This window comes from Acomys minous, assembly GCF_964271855.1.
Source record: "Acomys minous genome assembly, chromosome: 11".
NCBI lineage: Eukaryota > Metazoa > Chordata > Mammalia > Rodentia > Muridae > Acomys > Acomys minous.
The window spans coordinates 91,233,180-91,239,739 of NC_140492.1; the positions used below are offsets into that span (position 1 = coordinate 91,233,180).

The window sequence follows — 6,560 nt, forward strand, 5'->3', positions numbered from 1 at the left end:
TATAAATGAAGGCCTGGAAACCCTGAGTGGCTCGCGTGAACTACTAAAACAAGGGGAGGGGGAGGGGAGCCCAGAAAACTGAGAAGCAAATGTGTGGACATGGCAAATTAATGAACAGAAATAGCATTCAGGCATGTCAAAAAGATAAAGCAGATTTAGTTTTTGGAAAGAGACCCAACTCTAGTAAACAGGGCCAAGTCTCATGAATTGCAAAAATTACATCACGTACAATCATTTTAGCAATAAATTTATTTTAACCATCGATAGCTAAAGGTGGTTATTTTAGGAGAATGGAGTCAACACAGTTGTTTTCCTGAGGCAGGCAGGGGCAGTACTGTGCTACTCCTGAACTTCATTAATATTCATTAATTTTTTTTTTAAAAAAGCACTTTGGTTAGCTTTGGCTATTATCTATATAGATATTTGGCCCTTAAATAAAAATAATTACAATAATTTCATTATTTAAAATGGAATTAGCAATGAGACTGGAAACCCCTACGTTTTCATTAGTGGACTTTATTAATTGGAGAGTATGTTTTTTTTTTTTTCCAAAGGATTCTGTTCTAATTGAATTCCTGGGGTAAAATTCTAATAGCCATACTGACTAAAATAACCTAAATGTAACCAAAATTAAACTGAAAATACTTTTAAAGTTTTTTTTTTTTCAAATTAATCTGTACTTTCAAGAATACCATAGTTGACCCAGTTACTGCGAAGGGATCCAGTTGCTTGGCATTCTTCCTTGCTGCATCCGCCAGCATCTCAGTGTAGACTGTCTCCACCAGCCCGGTGCGGTCCGTCCCCAAAGACCCCAGCGCACATTTAGTGATATTTACCTTGCGAAGTAACCAAATCCAGATGCGCACAGCGGCTCATATCGCTGCCGCCGTAAAAAGAAATTGTTTCCTTTTGCTCGGTGCTCCCACTCTTGAAAGAGAAGCAGAAAGCTATGAAAATTATCCCTGTACAGCTAGGAAATTGCAGACAGGGACGCAAAAATAGTTTTATTTGTAAATAAACCCAACTGTACAAATCATTTAAGACCTTGGTCGGCCGAAGCCCTTCGGCCTTTATAAATAAGGCTTTTTTCTTTCTTTTTTTTTTTTTTTTTCTTTTTTCACCTTAGGACAGATCAACAGCCAGGACAACAGGACAAACTATTCATGCATATGGTGTTAGAGATGGGAGTCTCCACATCCTCTCAGTTCACAGCATCAGCATCCCTTGTGGTACATGCTGAGCCACATTTGTAGACTATGAGGAAAGAAATAAGTAAGATTAAGACATAACCTTAAGAAAAGAAGTCTGGATAATTGGAAATTTTTGAAGCACGGCCAAGAAAAAAATTCACTATAGCGAGCAACTATATTTTTAAGAAAACACATTCCCCCTCCCCACCCCCCGCCCGTGTTTTGGGTGTGGTGTGTATGTGCGAGACCACACATGAATAAGGGCATCTTGCCTTATGATTGGAGTTAAGTCCATTTATTTGTTTGTCAAAAGTAAACTCCAATCCTGAGGCATGTGTCAGTTTCCCAGAGTCCTTCGATTCGGCCTTCTGTTGTCTCCGGTTGTTACTTGGTTTTAGTATATGTCTGAGCTAAGTTGGACCCTGGAGGCTAGTACCGTGTCCCTGTGTAGGTTAGTTTGAAAAACAGAAAAAGTGCCTTCTTGTTATTGAAGATACACGCCTACAGCTAATTTTTCTAAGCACATAGTCATTAAGAACAGACCAGCAAGAAGGGAAACTTAGCTCCTGGCTCCCTGAGTGGATTCACTGCCTCCCTGTTCCAGCTATGCCACAGTTGGATAATTCTCCTCGGCGATGTTGATTTCCACTTAAATTTATTTTATTTTATTTTATTTTTGACGCTAGGGAACAATACTGCTGTATCTTTCATGGAGACATCTCCAGTGCTAGGAGCCAGGCTTTGGGCTGCCCACTGTTGAGATACCGAGGCCCTTTCGGTTGCCCATGTTTAACCTGCCATTGCAAAACCGGGTATGGGGGGGTGGGGGGTGGGAGATGGGGGGCAGGGTGTTAACACACATTATCTAAGGTCCTGGGTTTGAGTACAGTAGGTCCTAGCCGTTGGAAATCAGATCCAAAGTTAGTATCAGCAAGTTTCATTGCTGGAAAAACTGCGGTTCCCAGGCAGCCCTGCTTCAAGAAGGCCCATTCTGCTCAACTCTTCTAGGCCCACTCAACCTCTCAACAGGATGGAATGCCTGAACACACGGAAAGGAAAGGGTTAATCCCGGGTTCCCAGTCCACTCCTCACCCCAGCTTTAGGAGGAAAGCACCAAAGCATCTCAGCGGGGAGCAAATGGAAATCACAAACACCCAAACCAGGTGCCCTGCAACTTAAGGAGGGAGAGCTGGAGTCCCAAGTTTTTGGAAAGCCAGTCGTGGTATCTGAACAGACCCACTAAAGACAGACACGGTCCTATCCCAGGATTCCCCTTGCGTGGCAGTCTACGTCCCCCAAAAATGCATTTTATGACCTCAATGCCCTCTATGCCGAAAGAGGTTTAAATGTCCTGTAAGAATGTTAAATGCACAGTGGGCATCGGGGGGCTCCCCTGCTTTCCGTGGCCCAAGACTTCCAAACAACCTTTGTGGCGGGGCTGGGACGCAAAGCCACCTTTGCCCAGTTGGTGCAACCTCAAATCAAGCGGAAGCCAACAGGCTGCAGGACCAACCTGCAGCTCGGGCCCCAGCTCCCTCTGCAAGCCCTCCAGCCTCCAGCCCCAACTGCCCGCACTAGCCTCCCACAGCCCCTTCCTCTCTGCCCACCCGGGCGGATCCCTCCCCACTCCCCCAGCCCCCCCCATCCTACCCCAGCCCCCCCAAGTAACCCACAGGCGCTCTCAGAGCCCACCAGCAGATTTCCTAACAGCCCCCCAGCCTTTCCAGGAAAGAGGGTGGGGGAAGGCTATGACATCACGGGCAGGTTTATTTGGGTTTGTTTGTTTGCTTGTTGGCTCGATTAAATACTCGTGGAAGGTGAACGTACCCCACACAGGAGAAGTTTGATGTTGACAAACTTCTGGTGGCAGCGAGACTGTGTCAGCACAACTTCCGGGATAATGAGAGCTGCTTTGCAGGGAGCGCGGCAGCGGCGGCGGGAGGCTGCCGCAGGACGGAACAGCAAATGCTATTCAGCCCGAGCAGTTTCAAGCCGCCCGAGCTGGGGAATTACTGTAGTCGAGCTTCGGCTCTTACCACCGGCGCTGGATCTGGGCGCGCGTTAGGGGGGGAAGCTGCAGGCACAGGGCGCCGAGAGGGGAGCTTTCAAGTTACTTTGCTCCTTGCCTGCACCCGGCAGAGGCTTGCAGGCTGCGTGGTAACTGCAAACATCTTGTTCCCTGCTTCTTTGGGCGGCTGCCCTGGAACCAACCAACTTTTCTCTCCCCCAAAACTCCCTCTTTGTTTCAAATAGGACTCTCCAAAATTTATTCTTGGGAAGACTGACAGCCGGGGTCAAGAAACAGCTGTTGAAGTTAATGTTCCTTCCTCCCACTTCGTCTGATGGTTGTGCCCTGCCAAGACAAAGTGAGAGGCACTGCCTGGTGGCTTTTTTAAACAGACAAGCATTTAGCCACCCCAAAAAAATTTTCTCAAGAAGAGGCAGGGAGGGGGATGGGGGGGGGCTGGGCAGTATATTTTCTTGCCTAACACACAATCTGATCAGAAATGCAACAGCATGTGCCCTTCAACTTGTGTGGATTACTCGCTGAAACGATGCGGCAGCTTTTAGTTTGGAACTCTTTGAGCATTAGGGGTGGGGATGGAGGTAGGGGGGTGATTGACACTTTACATCTTAGTAAAGGGGCATTTCGTGTGCACACACACACACACCCTTCCGACCAGACCCACTTGACCCTCTAAGAACGATTGAATGCCCTGGGGGAGGGAGAAAACGAGTTGTACTTTTTTGGCAAGGTGAAGGGAACTTGACAAACAACTTTGTATTTGGAGATGACCATAACCCAACTTGCGGTGGCACCCTGTCTTAGTAGAATTTGGTTCATCTTTCAAACCAGACCTGGCTTCTCTTCTTTCCCTAGCACAAGTTGGTCTTTACCTTGTGTGTGTGTGGGGGGGGGGGGGGGGGAAGGCTTCCCCGTGTTCGGGGCTGCTGCTCTCTCCAGGTTGAAAGTGGGGTAGGCAACCCTGCCTCACTTGCCATTTGTAGTGCTGAGGGTTGAGAAAGGACCTATTTAGGACAGTCCTCCTGAGTTGTCACGCCCTGATTGAGCAATTGCTGAGGATGGATGATGGGGAACTCAAGTCTTCCCACACCAGAGAGCTAACCACTCTGCAACCCGGCCCGTTCCCCCTTCCCCCCACCTCCCCACCCCCGCTGGGAATGCTGAGCTCACTGGTGGGTCCTCCTGTGAAGACGGAAGAGCCTCCCTCCACATCACCAGGTTACTCCATCCACCACATGGCAATGCGGCACCATCACAAATTGCTATTGCATCAGCCCCGGGGATATTTTTAGGAAGCTCTCAAGCTGGGTCCAGCAATGCAGGCATCAGGACCGTGCTGCCAAAACCAGAGCTGCCGGATGGATGGCCGGACAGGTGGCCGCAGTGCCTTCTCTATTCCCCCGTGATCCGGGCACACTCTAAAGCAGGCCGGTCTGCTCGGGGGGCCATCCCTACCCGCTGTCTGCCTTGCTCCTAGATGCCATCACCTCTCTTTTTCCTCTTACCTCTTTGTTGTGTTGTAGTTCTTCTGATATTCCCTGCATTTCTGCCTATTGTGGACACTTACTGAGCTCTTTAGGGAGTGTTTGTTCGCGCTACCTCTAAGTCAGTTGGTTATTCTTTGAGTCATAGCACCCACGAGCATAGCCTCCGACATGGGTGCCTACACAACACAGGCTGCCTTGACTTGGGTAAACTTTTCTCATTCCCTGCCCCACCCCCGCCCCAGACTTTGCATCTCCTAGCTTGTCTGGTACCAGGGTAGTGGCCCAAGGATCAGTGCCCCATCAGTAAGTGCCCCCATTTTCCGGGCCCTGCTAAGCCAATCCAGCAACCCCTTAAATTCTTTCTGCCTTTTTGTTCTTCCTCAGAGAGGCCAAAGCTCAGCATTTGGGAGGGCTGAGGCCAACCTCCAATGACTCCAGAGTTGTAAGTCCCAATTGCTGGCTCCTGTAGTTTTATTATGGGCCTCCTGTTTTCAAGGAAGACAGACGCAAATCTCTAACGCGGAGGCCTGCAGCACTACTCTTAGAAAAGCGTCTTTGTATAGAAACAGAACCTCGGGGCAAAGTAGGCCCAGCTTCGGGAAAGGCACTTTCTCCAGCCTCAGGGAACACTTCCCTTGGGTCTGATCTTGGGATGGTCCTAAGGGCTAGAACTGTGAGCCTCCGTGAGAGCAGTGCCTTCTGTCTGAAGATGAGAGGTTGTGAGTTTTTTGTGGGGAGTCGGGTCGGGCAGCGACAGGAGAGGGGTCCCTTCCCTGGGCTGTCCAAGGAACACCACCATCTGTAGTCATAAGAAAGAGATATGCTGCGGTGAATGACCTCCAAACACAACCAAGCATCCTTCAAGCATCCTTTGCACCCAAGTCAGGGCACTGTCTGTTTCTCCCCTGACCTGACCTTAGCATCCCACTTTGAGGATCTTGTCTGGTTATTAAGGTCCGGGTGATGATGAGAAAGACTCCTGATGTACCACAGAGGACATGAGATTCAGATCAGATAGTGTAGTTAAGAGAGTGACGGGTCCAGTCTTTTTCCAAACAGGAAAAAAAAAAAAAAAAAAAAAAGATGAACAGTCTACTGTGGGTGAGGGATAGTGAGTTCAAGACTATAGCAACCTAAGTCTGGTGTTTATTTTACTCCCTGTTATCTTTCAAATGTTCACTTAAACTTTCAAGAGGAATGATAACCAGAGCGCAGCCCCTCAGATGAACATTTTCGGGGGTCGTGGTTTTGCATAGACAGGTGCAGAACTAAAGAGAAGGTGTGTTCTCTGTAGGGACCTGGGCTATGTCTACATCAAGGGAGAGTGAGCTATACCTAGTTAGAGACCGTGACGTTGGAATTAGAAACAGTAAGAAAGACCTGAGCACAGTCCCCCTTCTGCCTGCCGCCCCCCCCCCCCGACGCCTCCCCAGAATCTAGTTTAGATGGGGGTGCTCACCCTCGTAGCTGGAGTACTCAGTACAGTGAAGTCAGTGCTGGGCCTTCGAAAATGTTTTCTCACAGAGGGAAGATCGTGGGCAGTGCAGGGAGTAGAAACGAGGCCAGCTGTTCAGATGTTGTTTGAGCTCACAGAAGATGGGCAGGAATACAAGGGCTTGGAATTATTGCTCCCCCCTCCTTTTTTTTTTTTTACTTCCTAAGTCTAGGCAAGAGTTGAACTTTGAGTGAAGCGGTGCCCTGGCATTTCTGGTGTTGGCTTCTCCTCCAGCTTACCCCATCCATACTCCAGTTCTGGTTTTTGGCAGAGCTGTCATTGTCCTTTGTATGGGATCACATGAAATCCTGTGCTGGTTTGCTAATGTGGGAAAATGTCTACTACAGAGGCGAAGACCACCA

At 48.7% G+C, this 6,560-nt stretch overlaps 1 long non-coding RNA gene across 1 annotated transcript; it reads right to left on the bottom strand.

The window, feature by feature from the left end:
- Nucleotides 1-559: 559 nt before the first annotated feature.
- On the bottom strand, nucleotides 560-3,452 carry LOC311608377. Its single transcript, XR_014782938.1, has 3 exons — nucleotides 3,018-3,452; nucleotides 1,122-1,254; nucleotides 560-927 (listed from the first exon to the last, which is right to left on the bottom strand). It is a non-coding gene; the product is annotated as an uncharacterized lncRNA (long non-coding RNA).
- Nucleotides 3,453-6,560: the final 3,108 nt, after the last annotated feature.